The sequence below is a fragment of the Bufo bufo genome, chromosome 1, assembly GCF_905171765.1.
Source record: "Bufo bufo chromosome 1, aBufBuf1.1, whole genome shotgun sequence".
Lineage (NCBI taxonomy): Eukaryota > Metazoa > Chordata > Amphibia > Anura > Bufonidae > Bufo > Bufo bufo.
This window is the reverse complement of record NC_053389.1, coordinates 164771018-164791584: the sequence shown is the minus strand read 5'-3', so window position 1 is coordinate 164791584 and position 20567 is coordinate 164771018. Positions and strand designations below refer to the sequence as shown.

Here is a 20567-nt window from a genome sequence, read left to right as displayed (position 1 = left end):
CGGCCAGCCAGTGATTGCCAAATATGGCTGCAAAGCCCTTGGATGCGGCTGCATCTGAATAAACCGTGGGAGAGGATGGGTTCCGTGGGGGAATGAACAACCTTACCCCATTCCATGAAGACATAAATGAATTCCACATGGACAGGTCCGCCATGGCCTGTTGGTCCAACCGAATAATACTGTCTTGCTCTGGGGCTGATGGCAGGAGCAGCAAGAGCCGGGAAACAAAGGTACGTCCCTGGGGCATGACCCTCATGGCGAAGTTCAGCCGGCCCAGCAACGATTGGAGGTTCGTCTTGGTCAGTACGCATGCCTTGGATGCCTCCAGGATGGCTAACCGTATCTGCTGCAACTTCTCCTCGGGGAGCCTTGCTTCCAACCTCACTGAGTCCAGGATGACCCCCAGGAAGGTGATCGTCTTGGAAGGACCTACCGTCTTCCCCGAGGCGACCGGAACCTGGAGCGCCGAGAATAATTCCAGCAGGGAGGATAAGTTGGAGGGCTGCTGGGCCGGGTGTTCCACCAGCAGGAAGTCGTCCAGGTAATGGATGCACATGGGCGCCTGCCCATGTTCGACCAGGATCCAATGCAGGGCCTGGGCCAGACGGTCAAACAGCCATGGGCTGCTTTTAGAGCCAAACGTTAGACGATTGGCAAAGTAGTACCTGCCTGCCCACTTGATGCCGTAGTATTGCCACAGTTGCGGATGGATCGGAAGCAGTTTGAAGGCGTCCGCAATATCCGTCTTGGACAACCAGGCCCCCCTGCCCGCCTTGAGAATAAACTGAATCGCCTCATCGATAGAGGAGTACTTCATACTAAACTCCTCCGATGGTATGAGAGAGTTGATACTGGGTATGTGAGAGGAATGAGGAGCCGAGAGATCATAGATAAGTCTTTTTTTATTAGAGTCCTTCTTAGCCACCACTCCAATGGGGTTAACCCTCCACACCTCAAAGGGGATAGAATTAAATGGACCGATGAGGAACCCTTTTTCCAGCTCCAAGGAAATCGCCGCTTGCACAGCCTCTGGATCCTGTCTGGCAGAGAGGAGATTCTCACACTCCCAGTTGGCATGTGGAAGGGCCACCAACCCCGTATGGAACCCCTGTGACAGACCCGTAAGCAGATGCATCACAAACTGTTGATAACCATGCCCTTCTAGGAGTGCCCCCAGGAGATCAACGTTGATGTCGGTCAGTCATGCCTGTTTAGATGCCTTTTTAGGACAGGTGGACCTCGGATGTGCACGAAAGCAGACTGTGCATACGTGGAGGGCCCTGCACCCACTGAACATGCAGTGACCGAAGTAAAAATTATTACATATCTGGCTTTTGCCCAGATACACAATCGGCCTACCAAACTTGTCCATGAGGGCCGGACCCCTGGTGACTCCTGAAGTACCTGGAAGGGCTCTATCTGGACGGGAGGCCGCCTCGTTGGGGCACCATACCGTGTCATGAAAAATGGATTGGCATGAACCACAAGTGGGGGCTCAGAGCCCTGCAAAGTGCCTGCAGAAAAGCTCCATGTCTAGCACAGCCCAATTGGTTATGAATTGAAACTGTGCTAGGGAGGCTGCGGCTTTAGCCGCGAAGGACCGATGGTAGTCATAGAACGCCGAGCCCCCATACTTGTGGCCCAAATCGGTGACCTGATATAGATAGGCGTCCAGCTCCTCCCTCCTATTGGGCTGTGCCGAGCAGATGACGTCCCTGAACAAACTAAACGCGAGCACAAACTCGGGTATGGATAGTTTGCGATTCAGTCGGGCATCTTTGGACTTCATCACTACTGACACCTCCCCGCAATCGATGGTTCTGTGCTCGCTAGCATCATGGGATGCTATAAGAATAGATGCCAGGTTGACCTCTTTGCCTGCCAGTATATCCCTCCTGATATTTTCCGCCACAAAATGAGCTGGGACAATGGCCGGCGGAGTAGCTGACATACCTGGGGAACCTGCCACTGGCCCTGACACCGCCGTCCCGGGCGACACTGACTGCGACGAGGTGGAGGCCCTGGACTCCAGCTCCATGACCCTGTGCTGGATGTCTGCTACTGAGGCAGCCAGACTCCCCATAGTGGCATTCAACTGAGCCAGCGATGCCTGGACAGTAGGTACTGCCAGCTGCTCGCTGGATGGGCCCGGGCTAGATACCAGCAGCCTATAAAGTTCGGCTTTCCTGGCTGAAGCCGGGTGACTGATGCCCCTTCTATTCAATTCGGCCACCAGTTTCGGAATTGTCCAATTGCTCAGGGATCCATGACCAGCCAGACCGGAAACCACGGACCCGGAGATGGACGAGGCATCGTCGATGTCTGAAGCCTGAGACATGTTGACCACGGTGCAATACTCTACGCCATGGATATCACCTGAGGACAAAACTTTTGTTACTAGTACCGACCCAGGCGTGTCTTGGACATCCCGATGGCCCCTCCCCCTTTTTTTTTTTGCCTCTACCAAAACAAAAACCGCCCCTAGATTTATGGACGGCCTGATGGACCTGAATTGATACTCACCTGGTAACGGAATTTGACGAAAATGGTAACGATACCGTACTGGAGGCCCTTGCCACCGACCGAGGTGGAGGCTTGATAATGGGAAACTGAAGGCACCGAGACCCCAACATGCTGCCGTATAAACAAGAACAAGAATGACAATCTAAATGCACTGGGAATAACCCACCTGGTTGCGTCAGGCCGTACAACCTGCCGCTAAGGGTAACGAGAAACATGGCCTAAATGTTTTAAGGCCACCAAGATGAGGACAGAAGGGCCAATAACCAGGATGCCGTGCCCCCCCCCCTGGGCGTGCTGCTGAGTCATGCATGCTGCTATGGGCAAAATGTGTGCAAGATTGGTGAAAAAGACCCCTTGGACGTACTTAGACAGGACACCATGCCGCCGGGGCGGCTGACGCGACATTGCCTGAACGCTTCAGACAGACGTGCAACAAAACGAGTAAGACAACCTGGAAGTACCAGGTAGGATCCCGTGCCACCGGGGTGGCGGACATACTTAGCCTGAACGTTTCAAGCAGACGTGTAACAGGAGATGACGTGACAACCTGGACGTACCAGGCAGGACCCCATGCCACCGGCGTGGCAGACATACTTTGCCTGAACGTTTCAAGCATACGTGCAACAGGCGACGAGTATGGCAACCTGGACGCTCCAGGCAGGACCACCTGTCACAGGAGTGACCAATCTAATGCTTAAACGCTTTAAGCGGACGTACCACATGAAATGACAAGACACCCTGGACATCCAGGCAGGACACCGTGCCACAAGTAGCGGACGTGACATTGCCTGTACGCTTCAGGCAGACATACCACAACGAGGAAAAAGACAACCTGGAGTTTCAGGTAGGACCACATGCCACCGAAGCAGCGGACGCCACAATGCCTGAACGCTTCAAGCAGACGTACCACAATAAACAAAGCGACAACCTGGGGTTCCAGGCAGGATTACATGCCACCGGAGTGGCGGACGCAACAATGCCTGAACGCTTCAAGCCGACGTACCAAAATAGACAAGTGACAACCTGGACGTTCCAGGCAGAATCCCGTGCTACCGGGGAGGGCGACAGAATTGCGCCTGAACGTTTCCAAGCCGACGAGCCACGATGGAGAGACACGGGAATGACAACATGACGTACCCAGAGGAACCACATGCCACGGATATACATATGGAACGTGAAAAGTGCCCGCGGCCAAACCCCCGTGACACATATCATACCCATATGACAACAGGACATACCACCTACTGCAAGTAAGGAATCCTTGGAACGGAATGGTGCGTCAGATACTTGACCAGAAGAAAACTCTGCAATATGATGATGCATGACAGAAATGTAAATGCACAATAAATTAAATATTTTCCTTTTTTTTTTTTTTTTTTAAACATAACAGACATTGGCGCTGCTGCTCCCGCACGGAGAGCCCAAAACACCGCTCTAGAGCCGGGCAGCAGAAGATACCTAAGGTTAGGATAATCCTACATGACACCCAGTCAGGCAGTAAATAGCGATCCATGTGGAAAGGTGTACCACCACCATCCCAACTGCAGGTAGACCGTGAATTACGTTTGGGCTACTGTCTATGCCCGCCAAACCTAGACATAATAGTTCCTTATTATAATTGCTTGCACCCCACAAATTCTCGCACAGTTTACAACAAGTTAGCTGTTGCCACATCACAGACCTAAGTATGAAGTCCCCAAGTGCATGCCCTCAGTGGTGGCATCTGTGTTCTGTGAAATTGATCCGTAAGAAGTAACCCATTTCAGTAGATCTATATATTTGCTCCACACCGCAAGGCTACATGAGTTACTACACTGCCATCGTGCACGGCCTGTTACGTGGCGTGCAGGCAGTTATTTGCAGCACCTAAAACAAACATAACCTTGAACCTGGCATTTGCCTTGAGGTGTGGGTGGCATAGCTAACTTGGTTATTCCTCCAACGTTCCCCTTCTGGCACTCAAGCCCCAACTACCGTAATTGCCTAATATTCCTAACCAGCGTTTGCAGCCTGTATTACTCATGCCTCAGCGCAGCAGGCTTAAAAACCGTTCCCATGGAAACCAGCCACGTGCGTAGTAACAGCACGCGCTGGCCGACATGCGCCTCTGCCATTAATCATGACCCCCGGCCGACGGCGGTGACCAACAAAGAGGCGTAACCAGGGGCGGCGCCGCCGGCGTGCCTAGCAACCGGCACCCGCGGCCGCCCCCGGAACACACACACCCGCCCTCGGTCTGCCAGTGCCAGCCGGCCTGGCCCAGGAGGTGAGCGGAGCTCCGGCCCCCAGCTCCCCCCCGTGGATGCGCCGTCCCCGTGGTGAGGAGACGCCTTGCGCCGCCGTAAGCCGCCCCCCGCACCGAGGTACGAATCAGACCAGACCGGCATCGGAGATAGCTTACCTGGGCGACCGAGACGAGGAGAAGCCGATCCAATACTTACCCGGATCGAGGCTTGAAGGCGCGGGACGTGCAGGAACCAGACGTGACCGGACGATCCAGGTAACTGGCTGCACGTCCCGTCTGTAACTCCCGCCGAGGTTATAAGGGCAGAGGGGGCGTGGCCTCTGCCCCTCCCACAAATACAGGCTGCCCGGCAGCCTTAACCACATATCACTTACACTAAAATATATGTGTATATATATATATATAAATAGCATATATATATATTTATATATATATATATATACACTATTTGACAGATATATACAGATATTTATATATGTGTCATATATAAGCATCTGTATATTTATTGAGTAGGGCTTATTATTCATATTCGTTGGTGGTATAGTGTTAATAATTGTACTTTTGATAAAAATCATTTATTGTTTTTTATTCCCATTTCGTTGGTGGTTTTTGTGGCAGCATGCTTATTACGTACATACTTACCTGATTCGAGCATCCAGCGACGTCATCCAGACTCTCCGCCTCCTTCCAGCGATGCCGGCGTCTTCTCTTCCGGGTGTATGCGATGACGTCATTGACGCAGGCGCATTGAGGATTGAGCGGTCGAGCGAGCGGCCGCCTCTCAGTGCGCCTGCGCCGATTGAAGACAGGTACGGCGCAGGCGCGAGATTTCAATTTCTACTGAACGAAAATCATTAACTAGCTTATGTATGCTGAGATCGCACTATAGGGATTATTAGTAAAGAAAAAAAAAAACGGTTTAATGGGGTGACAGAAGCCCTTTAAGTATCACTGTGGATACATTGTTGCCAGTCAGGTGAATGTGGACAGGTAAAGCGTTCAGCTTGTTTTTGTTCCCTATACCAAGTTGATGCTGTGCCACAAGTAGCGGACGTGACATTGCCTGTACGCTTTAGGCAGACATACCACAACGAGGAAAAAGACAACCTGGAGTTTCAGGTAGGACCACATGCCACCGAAGCAGCGGACGCCACAATGCCTGAACGCTTCAAGCAGACGTACCACAATAAACAAAGCGACAACCTGGGGTTCCAGGCAGGATTACATGCCACCGGAGTGGCGGACGCAACAATGCCTGAACGCTTCAAGCCGACGTACCAAAATAGACAAGTGACAACCTGGACGTTCCAGGCAGAATCCCGTGCTACCGGGGAGGGCGACAGAATTGCGCCTGAACGTTTCCAAGCCGACGAGCCACGATGGAGAGACACGGGAATGACAACATGACGTACCCAGAGGAACCACATGCCACGGATATACATATGGAACGTGAAAAGTGCCCGCGGCCAAACCCCCGTGACACATATCATACCCATATGACAACAGGACATACCACCTACTGCAAGTAAGGAATCCTTGGAACGGAATGGTGCGTCAGATACTTGACCAGAAGAAAACTCTGCAATATGATGATGCATGACAGAAATGTAAATGCACAATAAATTAAATATTTTCCTTTTTTTTTTTTTTTTTTAAACATAACAGACATTGGCGCTGCTGCTCCCGCATGGAGAGCCCAAAACACCGCTCTAGAGCCGGGCAGCAGAAGATACCTAAGGTTAGGATAATCCTACATGACACCCAGTCAGGCAGTAAATAGTGATCCATGTGGAAAGGTGTACCACCACCATCCCAACTGCAGGTAGACCGTGAATTACGTTTGGGCTACTGTCTATGCCCGCCAAACCTAGACATAATAGTTCCTTATTATAATTGCTTGCACCCCACAAATTCTCGCACAGTTTACAACAAGTTAGCTGTTGCCACATCACAGACCTAAGTATGAAGTCCCCAAGTGCATGCCCTCAGTGGTGGCATCTGTGTTCTGTGAAATTGATCCGTAAGAAGTAACCCATTTCAGTAGATCTATATATTTGCTCCACACCGCAAGGCTACATGAGTTACTACACTGCCATCGTGCACGGCCTGTTACGTGGCGTGCAGGCAGTTATTTGCAGCACCTAAAACAAACATAACCTTGAACCTGGCATTTGCCTTGAGGTGTGGGTGGCATAGCTAACTTGGTTATTCCTCCAACGTTCCCCTTCTGGCACTCAAGCCCCAACTACCGTAATTGCCTAATATTCCTAACCAGCGTTTGCAGCCTGTATTACTCATGCCTCAGCGCAGCAGGCTTAAAAAACCGTTCCCATGGAAACCAGCCACGTGCGTAGTAACAGCACGCGCTGGCCGACATGCGCCTCTGCCATTAATCATGACCCCCGGCCGACGGCGGTGACCAACAAAGAGGCGTAACCAGGGGCGGCGCCGCCGGCGTGCCTAGCAACCGGCACCCGCGGCCGCCCCCGGAACACACACACCCGCCCTCGGTCTGCCAGTGCCAGCCGGCCTGGCCCAGGAGGTGAGCGGAGCTCCGGCCCCCAGCTCCCCCCCGTGGATGCGCCGTCCCCGTGGTGAGGAGACGCCTTGCGCCGCCGTAAGCCGCCCCCCGCACCGAGGTACGAATCAGACCAGACCGGCATCGGAGATAGCTTACCTGGGCGACCGAGACGAGGAGAAGCCGATCCAATACTTACCCGGATCGAGGCTTGAAGGCGCGGGACGTGCAGGAACCAGACGTGACCGGACGATCCAGGTAACTGGCTGCACGTCCCGTCTGTAACTCCCGCCGAGGTTATAAGGGCAGAGGGGGCGTGGCCTCTGCCCCTCCCACAAATACAGGCTGCCCGGCAGCCTTAACCACATATCACTTACACTAAAATATATGTGTATATATATATATATATAAATAGCATATATATATATTTATATATATATATATATACACTATTTGACAGATATATACAGATATTTATATATGTGTCATATATAAGCATCTGTATATTTATTGAGTAGGGCTTATTATTCATATTCGTTGGTGGTATAGTGTTAATAATTGTACTTTTGATAAAAATCATTTATTGTTTTTTATTCCCATTTCGTTGGTGGTTTTTGTGGCAGCATGCTTATTACGTACATACTTACCTGATTCGAGCATCCAGCGACGTCATCCAGACTCTCCGCCTCCTTCCAGCGATGCCGGCGTCTTCTCTTCCGGGTGTATGCGATGACGTCATTGACGCAGGCGCATTGAGGATTGAGCGGTCGAGCGAGCGGCCGCCTCTCAGTGCGCCTGCGCCGATTGAAGACAGGTACGGCGCAGGCGCGAGATTTCAATTTCTACTGAACGAAAATCATTAACTAGCTTATGTATGCTGAGATCGCACTATAGGGATTATTAGTAAAGAAAAAAAAAAACGGTTTAATGGGGTGACAGAAGCCCTTTAAGTATCACTGTGGATACATTGTTGCCAGTCAGGTGAATGTGGACAGGTAAAGCGTTCAGCTTGTTTTTGTTCCCTATACCAAGTTGATGCTGTGGCTAAGGATTAATGGTTCAGATTAGAATAGCCTCTGTTTGTGGGCGCAATCAGCCAGTTTAATTGAGCTGTTTCTTTTTGGCTCCACATCTGTACCTTATTCCTGCACCATCGATTGGTATATGAAGAACTGTTTAGTATATCCCCTTCCAATTTCATTTTTAAAGTTAACTAATAAATATTTTTTTGTTTTCATTTTAGTCTCCCCAGTTTGCTGTAAAAATTACTTTAATAATGCCCCTAAATACAGAATTATAACTACTATAATACTGCCCCCTATGTACAAGACTAGAACTACTATAATACTGCTCTCTATGTACAATAATATAACTGCTATATAGCTGCCTATTGTGTACAGAAATATAACTACTACACTGCTTCTATGGATAAGAATAAGATTACTATCATACTGCCCCTACATACAAGAATATAACTACTATAATACTGCGGCCTATGTACAAGAATATAACTACTATAATACTGCCCCTACATACAAGAATATAACTACTATAATACTGCGGCCTATGTACAAGACTATAACTACTATAATACTGCTCTCTATGTACAATAATATAACTACTATAAGGCCCCTTTCACACAAGCGAGTTTTCCAGGCGGGTGAAATGCGTGACATGAACGCATAGCACCCGCACTGAATCCTGACCCATTCATTTCAATGGGTCTGTGTAGATGAGCGTTTTTTTCACACATCAGTTCTGCGTTGCGTGAAAAATGCAGCATATTCTATATTCTGTGTTTTTCACGCAGCCCTGGCCCAATAGAAGTGAATGGGGCTTCAGTGAAAAACGCATTGCATCCGGAAGCAAGTGCGAATGCAATGCGTTTTTCAATGATGCAAAAAGTAAGAGGATCCAGCTTCTGGTAAAATGATATCCTTTATTTGATGCAGTAAAATCCATACAGTGCAAGACAAGTGCAAAATCAACGCGTTTTGGATCCCAAGTTAACGATCCTTTCATTGATGGTTGCTAAGAGATGTTGTTTGTGAAAAACACATCAAAACACATTACACCCGTGAGGAAAAAACGCAATCGCAGACAAAACTGACTGAACTTGCTTGCAAAATGACGCGAGTTTCACTGAACGCACCCTGAATGCATCTGAAGCCAATCCGTCACGCTTGTGTGAAAGAGGCCTAATACTGTACAAGAATATAATTACTATAATACTGCCCCCTATGTACAAGAATATAACTAATATAATACCGCCCTCTATGTACAAGAATATAACTATTATAATACTGCCCCTATGTACAAGAATACACTGCGTGCAGAATTATTAGGCAAATTAGTATTTTGACCACATCATCCTCTTTATGCATGTTGTCTTACTCCAAGCTGTATAGGCTCGAAAGCCTACTACCAATTAAGCATATTAGGTGATGTGCATCTCTGTAATGAGAAGGGGTGTGGTCTAATGACATCAACACCCTATATCAGGTGTGCATAATTATTAGGCAACTTCCTTTCCTTTGGCAAAATGGGTCAAAAGAAGGACTTGACAGGCTCAGAAAAGTCAAAAATAGTGAGATATCTTGCAGAGGGATGCAGCACTCTTAAAATTGCAAAGCTTCTGAAGCGTGATCATCGAACAATCAAGCGTTTCATTCAAAATAGTCAACAGGGTCGCAAGAAGCGTGTGGAAAAACCAAGGCGCAAAATAACTGCCCATGAACTGAGAAAAGTCAAGCGTGCAGCTGCCAAGATGCCACTTGCCACCAGTTTGGCCATATTTCAGAGCTGCAACATCACTGGAGTGCCCAAAAGCACAAGGTGTGCAATACTCACAGACATGGCCAAGGTAAGAAAGGCTGAAAGACGACCACCACTAAACAAGACACACAAGCTGAAACGTCAAGACTGGGCCAAGAAATATCTCAAGACTGATTTTTCTAAGGTTTTATGGACTGATGAAATGAGAGTGAGTTTTGATGGGCCAGATGGATGGGCCCGTGGCTGGATTGGTAAAGGGCAGAGAGCTCCAGTCCGACTCAGACGCCAGCAAGGTGGAGGTGGAGTACTGGTTTGGGCTGGTATCATCAAAGATGAGCTTGTGGGGCCTTTTCGGGTTGAGGATGGAGTCAAGCTCAACTCCCAGTCCTACTGCCAGTTTCTGGAAGACACCTTCTTCAAGCAGTGGTACAGGAAGAAGTCTGCATCCTTCAAGAAAAACATGATTTTCATGCAGGACAATGCTCCATCACACGCGTCCAAGTACTCCACAGCGTGGCTGGCAAGAAAGGGTATAAAAGAAGAAAATCTAATGACATGGCCTCCTTGTTCACCTGATCTGAACCCCATTGAGAACCTGTGGTCCATCATCAAATGTGAGATTTACAAGGAGGGAAAACAGTACACCTCTCTGAACAGTGTCTGGGAGGCTGTGGTTGCTGCTGCACGCAATGTTGATGGTGAACAGATCAAAACACTGACAGAATCCATGGATGGCAGGCTTTTGAGTGTCCTTGCAAAGAAAGATGGCTATATTGGTCACTGATTTGTTTTTGTTTTGTTTTTTAATGTCAGAAATGTATATTTGTGAATGTTGAGATGTTATATTGGTTTCACTGGTAAAAATAAATAATTGAAATGGGTATATATTTGTTTTTTGTTAAGTTGCCTAATAATAATGCACAGTAATAGTCACCTGCACACACAGATATCCCCCTAAAATAGCTAAAACTAAAAACAAACTAAAAACTACTTCCAAAAATATTCAGCTTTGATATTAATGAGTTTTTTGGGTTCATTGAGAACATGGTTGTTGTTCAATAATAAAATTAATCCTCAAAAATACAACTTGCCTAATAATTCTGCACTCCCTGTATAACTACTATAATACTGCCTCTATGTATAAAAATATAACTACTATAATACTGCCTCCTATACAGAGAAATATAACTACTGTAATACTACTATGGATAACAATATAATTACTATACTACTACCCGTACATAAAGGAATAACTTCTCCTATGTTACATCAGGATCCTCAATTGTCTAAAGTCCTGACATCTGGTTATAAATGGGTAGCTAAACAGGCCTCCAACTTGGGAAAATTTTGTCCCCAAGCTTATTTCAGTCACAAAATACAATGGCCAGATCTTGGTTATCACAAAAAGATGCATATAAGGCCTCCTGCACACGAACGTAGGTGTCCCGTTGCCATATTGCGGACCGCATATTGACTTGAATGGGTCCGCAAATCCAGAGATGCAAATGCTGAACGGAAGCACGGAACGGAGCACTACAGAAGCACTACGGAGTGCTTCTGTGGGGTCCCGTTCCGTACTTCCGTCCCGCAAAAAGATAGAACTTGCTCTATCTTTTTTGCGGAACGGACGGATGCCGACCCATTCAAGTTGAATAGGTCTGGATCTGTCTCTGCGGCCGCACGGAGGTTGCCCGTGCATTGGGGACCGCAAATTGCGGTCCCCAATGCACGGAACGGAATAAATACGTTTGTGAGCAGGAGGCCTAAGTGTGGCCACATCAAGTGTACATGTTGTGGTGTTGTTCAGACTGAGGTTTTTTCCTCTTGTACAACATCACAACAATATGATATGCAACAATTTGCCAATTCTCGTGTACAAAATGTAGGATGTGCCATCTTAGGGGGCTAGAACCTGGACCGTCTTTCTTTTGGTTGTGCGCCTAAGGTTCAGGGCGAGGTCCGGGCTCCTGGCTTCCTGTGGATGAGAGCGACATTTTCCAGTGTTGCTCCAAAATCTGTGGATGATGCACTGTTATGGGGGCATCTGTGTGGAATCTGACACAGATGCGGAGGAGATCTGTGGATGACACTGTTATGGGGGGCTGGGGGGGATCTGTGGACGACACGTATATAGCAGCAGCTTGTGCTATATATGTGTCATCATCCACAGATTCCCCCCCCCCCATAACAGTGTCCCTGACAGTGAGTGACCGCCAACAGGGGGTGGAGGCCGGCAACTATTGTTAGACCCCGCCGCGTTCCTTATGTAAAGTGTTGTAATTAAACTTGTACCAAGTTGTACTACTATCTCTATTACTAACTTACTAGGACTCCAGCTAGTATTCACACTTTTTCTTTTTCACAGACACAATCACTGGGCACCTTGGGCGTGCGGGCGGGCGGGTTGGCAGGCTCTCAAACATTCAAACCAGGCCGGCGGCAGCGTAATGTGACGTCACCCACTCCGTCACGCCGCGCGCTCCTGCTCCTCCCACTTTATTAATGAAGCAGGCGGAGCAGGCGCGTGACGTCGGAGTGAATGACGTTATGCGACCGGCCGCCGGGCCACGGAGCACAGGAGCAGTCGTACTCGTCAGTCGAGCAGATGTGAGAATCTGAGATGTCATTGAAGCTGTGCGGCCGGGGCTCAAGAGGCTAGGCAGCTGCGGCAATGAAACCATTGTGTGAACAATTTAGAGGGCAGAGTCGGCAGCTTCCCTGTTTTAAAATGAGTCTCCTGCAGGAGCGCAATTGAGACATCATCTCTTTGGAGTAGAGATAACACTTGAGATCTCTTACAAGCGAGATCTCAATTGATCAAAATATCCCAGCTTCACTGAAAAATACTTGAGGCTTTATTTAAACCCGTGCAGATAAAAACCAACATACAGCAATGCAGAAAATCGACCGGTTTCGGATCACTATAGATGTGGATCCTTAGTCATGATGTGCATCAGTAGGAGGTGAAGTCGAGACTAAATAGTGAACCACTGAAAACAGGTGATCACAATCAGGTACAAGACACACCTCCTGATGACATCCTCCACAGATAAAGTGCATAACAATTACAACATGCCAAAAAACATAGAAAATAATGTAAAATTCACAAATTGCAATGATAAAAAAGAAGTAAAAATATTAGTAATGTAGAATAGTATCATGACGCTTGTTCAATCCTGATGGTATCCGTGAGCCTAATTTAAAGATCCAAAAGCACTCACGATTGAGCAGCTTTTTCTTGTGATCACCGCCTCTACTTGGTCTGTTAACCCTTTCCACTCCTTGTACTGACATCCTATCTGTATTACCATTATGAACCGCAGCAAAGTGCAGACTTGCGGCAGAAACCTTTTTGTTTTAGCATGGGGTACATCAGAAATATGACGGCAAATTCGATGTGCACCCGACGTACTGTAGATTACACAAGGAACATGTTATGCAATATACCACATATGTGGTGTTGCAATTAATGTATTGCTGAATAGTGTGGGTGGTGTGATTACTTGTAGACAAAATATGCGAGCCCATCCTCATATGTGAACAACATGTACATCTTTTATGTCCACATTTAAAATTGCCTATGTGTCTCAGCCAGGTAGGCTGGGACCCAGGTTTATCCTGGTATAGAGAGGGGCTCACCATATTTGCTAAAGTAACAGCACGTCGGGCAACACATTTAACAGTGTGTCATCCACAGGTCCCCCATAACAGTGTGTCATCCACAGGTCCCCCATAACAGTGTGTCATCCACAGATGCCCCCATAACAGTGTCATCCACAGATCCCCCATAACAGTGTCATCCACAGATCCCCCATAACAGTGTCATCCACAGATCCCCCATAACAGTGTCATCCACAGATCCCCCATAACAGTGTCATCCACAGATCCCCCATAACAGTGTCATCCACAGATCCCCCATAACAGTGTCATCCACAGATCCCCCATAACAGTGTGTCATCCACAGGTCCCCCATAACAGTGTGTCATCCACAGGTCCCCCATAACAGTGTGTCATCCACAGATGCCCCCATAACAGTGTCATCCACAGATCCCCCATAACAGTGTCATCCACAGATCCCCCATAACAGTGTCATCCACTGATCCCCCATAACAGTGTCATCCACAGATCCCCCATAACAGTGTCATCCACAGATCCCCCATAACAGTGTCATCCACAGATCCCCCATAACAGTGTCATCCACAGATCCCCCATAACAGTGTCATCCACAGTTCCCCCATAACAGTGCGTCATCCACAGGTCCCCCATAACAGTGCGTCATCCACAGATCCCCCATAACAGTGCGTCATCCACAGATCCCCCATAACAGTGTGTCATCCACAGATCCCCCATAACAGTGTGTCATCCACAGATCCCCCATAACAGTGTGTCATCCACAGATCTCCCATAACAGTGTGTCATCCACAGATCCCCCATAACAGTGTGTCATCCACAGATCCCCCATAACAGTGTGTCATCCACAGATCCCCCATAACAGTGTGTCATCCACAGATCCCCCATAACAGTGTGTCATCCACAGATCCCCATAACAGTGTGTCATCCACAGATCCCCCATAACAGTGTCCTCCACAGATCCCCCATAACAGTGTGTCACCCACAGATCCCCATAACAGAGCGCCTGCGCACTGAGGAGAGACTGAAAGGAGGGGATGATCCACAGAAGCAAGCAGAGGACGGCACAGCAGGCGACTGAATAGCTTCTTTTGTAAGTAAATTATTTTATTATAGTGCTGAAACTGCTAAACTCTAAAGAAAAGTTTTGGAGAGTGTTTCTCTCTTTCTCAGGTCTGAAGCAAAACCGAGGAAGAAAGGAAAACTCTTGAAAGCTTGTCTTTTATGTATTAGGTTAGTACAATAAAAAGGTATCCCTGCATACCGCAATACTCTCGTATTTTGTAATCTTCTTTATATATACTTATTTCGCTTTTTTCAGTAGTATGATTAAGTGGTGAAAATTATTAGTACCCCCCCATTTTTGACTGTGATATCTTATGTGCCCCCCTATATATTGTTCCTAGAGTCGCCACTGCGCAGAGGCGGAGTCACGGCAACACTAGGGTGAGGCCCGGCCTGTGTGTATGTATATAATATATATATATATATATATATATATACACATACATACACATGTGCGCGGGCGTGTGTGTTGTGCTTTAGGGTGCACACCCTAATGCAATTGGCTGCGCACGCCTATGAGCGTGGCAATCCATAAACATCTACCCTTTAAGCACTCCGCAGTGTCCTCGGACCCGGGGTGTCGCTTTTTATTCGTGAAGGGATCCATCGCTGACACACCTGTCACCCTGGTCAACCTCTATGCTCCCAATAGGGGACAGATCCCTTGGCTTGTTCAGTCTCTGGCACAATTAGCTGCTTTTAGAGAGGGTATGGTCATATTAGGTGGGGACTTTAATGTGACTTTAGAACCAGCCCTTGACTCATCCTCCCAGAAGTCAGAAACTTCTCATAGGCTTCTTCGCCGCTTGCAAGCTGCGTTGAAGAAATTACAGGTTATTGATGTTTGGCGTACTATGCATCCCTCTAGCCGGGATTATACCTTCTATTCTAACGCTAAGGCTTCCTTTCACAGGTTGGATTACATATTTTTATCATTCCCCCCAGGTTCCCCTGGTGCTAGATACCAAAATAGGTAACATTACGTGGGTAGACCACGCCCCTGTTTTTCTACACATATCTCTATCTTCTCTATCCAGAAGAGAACGGATTTGGCGTTTCAATGAGACTCTGATCTCAGACCCTGTATATACAACAAAAATATCTCGACTTATGTCGGAATTCTTCTCCCTTAACTCATTAGGAGATCCTCCCCCTTCATCCACAGTTTTGTGGGAAACACATAAGGCAGTGATTAGAGGTGAACTAATAGCCCTGGGTTCCCATATCAAAAAGAGACGTTCCCAAGCAGTGAATGATCTGCTGTCCCGTATAGCACGTCTGGAACTGACCCATAAACAATCACAGGCTAAAACTGTGGCTGCGGAATTGGTAGAGGCTAGGACGGAACTGAAAAACATGCTTAATACCAAATCTGCTAAACTTATATTCCGCTCTAAATTTAAGGCATATGCTCATGGGAAGAAAGGGAATAAGCTGCTGTCCGCCATGGCCAAACAGCGCCACGCGGACTCCTTTATCCCGGCAATTAGAGATGTAAATGGCAATAAGCACAAATCAACCCACGACATAGCTAAGGCCTTTTGTGCTTATTATGCTGCTCTCTATAATCTTCCCACACCTAACCATTCTAGTCCCAAGACAATTGAGCATGCCACAGACAAATTCCTCTCCACTCTCAAGCTGCCTTCGGTAAATCCTCTCCAGGCTTCCCAATTAGTAGCCCCTGTCTCAGAATTAGAGATTACTAAAGTTCAGTCCTCAATAACCTCCGGCAAAAGTCCAGGCCCGGATGGCCTCCCAATCTCCTACTAAGACCTTTAAGGAAGTTCTGATCCCGCATTTCCAATCACTATGTAACTCTCATGTCTGGAGGCTCACTGCCCCCTCAGTCATTGGAAGCACATATAACCATAATCCACAAAGAGAATAAAGACCCGCTGCAATGTGGCAGTTATCGCCCTATTTCCCTGCTGAATGCGGATGTTAAGTGGTGGGCAAAAATATTGGCTCAGCGTATCCAGCTGATCCTGCCGGATCTTATTGATAGTGAACAAGTGGGATTTGTTCCGAGGCAGACAGGGCTGTGAGAATACGATACGCTTGCTTCATATTATGGAGTGGGCTAAGAAGAAGTCCATACCCCTGGCCTTGCTGAGCACAGATGCGGAGAAGGCCTTCGACAGGGTTGGTTGGCATTTTATGTCACAGGCCCTGTCGAGGTTTGGTTTTCCAGCTTCGTTCATCGCTGCTATCTTTACTCTGTATTCAGCCCTGTCTGCTAAGCTCAAAATGAATGGCACTCTCTCCCAATCTTTTGCCATTTATAATGGTACGAGACAGGGATGCCCCCTATCACCATCTCTCTTTGTTTTAGTTATGGAAACTTTGCTCTGTAGGATCTGGCAGGACCCGGCTGTTGTAGGCCTCACCATTCACTCTCAGACCCACTTGACAGCCGCATTCGCAGACGATTTATTAATGATGACGACCAACCCGGAGACGTCCTTCCCCAGGTTATTGTCCATCTTTGAAGAATTTGGCTTTGTTTCCAATTTCAAAATTACGGTAACTATGGTAAATCTATGGCCCTCAATGTCACTTGCCCCAGCTCGGTGAAAGCTTCCCTACAGCAGTCTACCCCCTTTCAGTGGGCGACAAGAGACATTGGGCCAGATTTATCATTAGCTCAAGTCAGAATAATGGAGTGAAAAAGTCGCAGATTTTTGCGCAATTGCTAAAACTGCGCAAAAATTAGCGACTTTTTTCTGCTCTGCGCTATGCTCGCCAGTTTTCTGAAAATGGGTGTGTTTTCTTATGTAAATCAATCTCTAGACAGATTTACTATTGTGACTATTTAAAAAGTCGCAAAAAAGTCGCAAAAAAATGCGCAATTTCACTCCAATGTGGACCATGCTTATCTTATCAGACTTTTTAATAGAACATGCGACTTTTTTGTAAAGACGTGCGACTTTTGTAAAGCTGCTTACTGACGGATAAACTGCTACCGTCAAACAACATTTATTACAGTCTAAAAGGGCCGATCATAAATTTGACTTGGCTAAAACTGACTTTAGCCATATGTGAAAGTGGACTGAGCTGTCAGAGTAATTATAAATCTGGTCCATTGTGTTTCTAGAAGTACATATATCTGCACAGGCGAAAGACCTACTCACTCTTAACTACACCCCCCTACTAACCTCTGTTAAGAAACATTTGCAGTCCCTTAAGCTCCCGTTTCTATCATGGTGTTGAAGGAAGAGTTACCTTAAGACCTTCATTACCCCGAAATTTCTGTACCTCTTTCAGGCGTTGCCTATATGGCTACCACTTTCCTTTTTTACTGAAATCCGCCGTGTCTTCTCACTTTTCTTGTGTGGTAGTCGCCCCTAAAGGATTGCAGATTCAGTATTGGTCAGGGAGAAGAGATTTGGCGGTTTTGGCCTACCCGATCTGCGTCTATATTATACAGCTTTCCAATTATTTAGTGGGATATCCCTTCTCAATGATCAATATGATGCACCTTATGTGCGCTTAGAACGCTCCTTGATTACTGCCAAAGAGAGTCGGATCCTTTGGGGTATTTCCCCATGTGCAACAGGTGGCTCTTCCTTCTCACCCATATGGAAAGGTATGCTAATTGAGTGGGCTAGACAATATAAGTCCAAAGTGATTAAATTCCCAAACTCACGTATGCCACTCCCCCCCCTTACAGTTCTACATACATCCAGAGTCACGGGAACCCTCGCTTGAGTGATATACAGACCCCAGACGGTAACCTTGACTGGAATATGATCTGGAATAACTCCAGGGTCAAGAAGGCCTCTTTCCTCCAGGTATTTGCCTTAAAAAAAGATATCAAAATACTCAAACTACCAACTTCAGATAATTCCGACCCTCTCTCCTGGTTAGATAATCGGATTGCGGAAATGCATACACTTACTAAACTGCTTTCCACAATATACAAGGAGTTACTCTCATCCTCCACCCCTGAACTGCACTTCCTTAAAGCTTGGGAGGTTGAACTCTCCACCCGCCTCTCGGATCCAGAAAAAGCATTCATACTCTCTCACTCACATGGTTTTAGCCATTGTATTAGAATCCAGGAAAATTTGTATAAGCTGCTTACCAGATGGTACAAGTCCCCCGAATTTATGCATAGGCTCAACCCTGAGATTTCGAGCTTGTGTTGGAGATGTGGAAGAGATGTGGGCTCGCTCACACACATCTGGTGGCATTGTGAGAAAATCAATCTGTTCTGGTCACACATTGAAAAAGTGATAAATGAGGGCTGTGATACTCGGGTCAAATTGGACCCTAAATTAATCCCTCTCTGGTGTCCCAATGAGTCGCTTACTCCCTCTAAATCTGACCTCCCCACTATGCTTATCACAGCAGAAAGATTGCTTATCCCGTTGCTCTGGAAGAACACTGAGCCTCCTTCAGTACTGATGTGGAGAGACAAGGTTGATCAGATTTACAGATTTGAAGAGCTGGCTCACTGGGAAACTTACACACGCCCCCACTTTCTCAAGATTTGGTCATCTTGGAAAAACTATAGAAGGTTTAAGTAAAGAGTAAAGAGTAGAAGGGTACCTTTCCTCCCCCCCACCCCCCCCCCCCCCCCATATTATTTTCTCTTTTTATTGGCTTTTATCTCGCCTATCTCTTCTGTTTAGATATTAGTCCTACGCATGTGGCCCGCTTTATATACTAGCAGGTCAGGCTGATGGAATGGCTTATGTTGTCCTGCGGACTTGACCGGCACCTAAAGAGAGTTCCGCAACCTTTCAACATTGGACGCCTGGTCAGGATAGTAACTTGTTGTTGTTCCATATATACAAGAAAACTGCGGTTAGACCCATGTATGCTTAGTCTAGGGGCCTTACGTATCAGATGCCTTGATGTCCAGCGTGAGGATTGCCTCTGTGCCATTAGCCATGTTACGCGTATATCTTATGTTTTAATCAATACTTGTATTGTAGTACAACCTGTCATCCCATTATGTACCGCATATGCCTTTATACTTTGTGCCTTTGTACTTTGTACCATGTATATTTGTGTTGTGCACATTATTTTTCATATTGTGCAGATTCTAAAAGGAGTTGGATCCTTTTTGCACTTATTTCTTCTGCTCAATAAAAATAAATTTGACAAAGAATATAACTATTATAATACTGCCTCCAATGTACAAGAATATAAGTATTATGCTCACTCTCCTCCCCTCACCGATGTACAAGAATAGAAGTAATATACTACTACTCCCCCCTTCCCCCCCCATACAATAATATAACTGCTATAACACTGCTGTGAGGCAGCCAGGGAGACAGACGCAGTCTCACCAGAAGCATGTCACCACGTGAAGACGTGTCTCTCATTCTCCCAAGTGGTCTCCAGCCCTCCGGCCAGACATCCCTCACCCCTTGCTAGCCATGAAGGGCAGGGTGTTGCCCCCAGAGGGTAGAGCTAGTAAAGGTTCACGATTTACGCATGCTTGTCACTCTGCGAGATCCACTCTGGATCTTGGTACTGCTGGGAGACGGGACGCCATCATTCCCAGCGCTGATGCTGGTCAGGGGTCACGGAATGGCGGAACCCCTAGCGTCTGCTGTTTCCAGGGTACCTCTGTTGTCATGTCTCCTGACTTAGATATGTGGTGGGAGGTTCCTTCCTCTGCACTCTCTCAGCCCTCACCTGTGCTTCCCTGGTCTGAGGGTGGAGATTGGGTGTGACCTCAGCGGTGTCAGGTGATCTGTGGAGGGACATTTAAACCTGGTCTTTTCCCCCACCCACTGCTGATTATTCAGTTGCTTCCCTGGTTCTGGATCTGGATCTGAAGCTATCTGGTGACTG

At 47.2% G+C, this 20567-nt stretch overlaps 1 long non-coding RNA gene across 1 annotated transcript; it reads right to left on the bottom strand.

Moving 5' to 3' along the window:
• Window positions 1–11173: 11173 nt before the first annotated feature.
• Window positions 11174–19958, bottom strand: LOC121000898. Its single transcript, XR_005778934.1, has 3 exons — window positions 19870–19958; window positions 13341–13348; window positions 11174–11228 (listed from the first exon to the last, which is right to left on the bottom strand). It is a non-coding gene; the product is annotated as an uncharacterized LOC121000898 (long non-coding RNA).
• Between the last annotated feature and the right edge of the window lie 609 nt (window positions 19959–20567).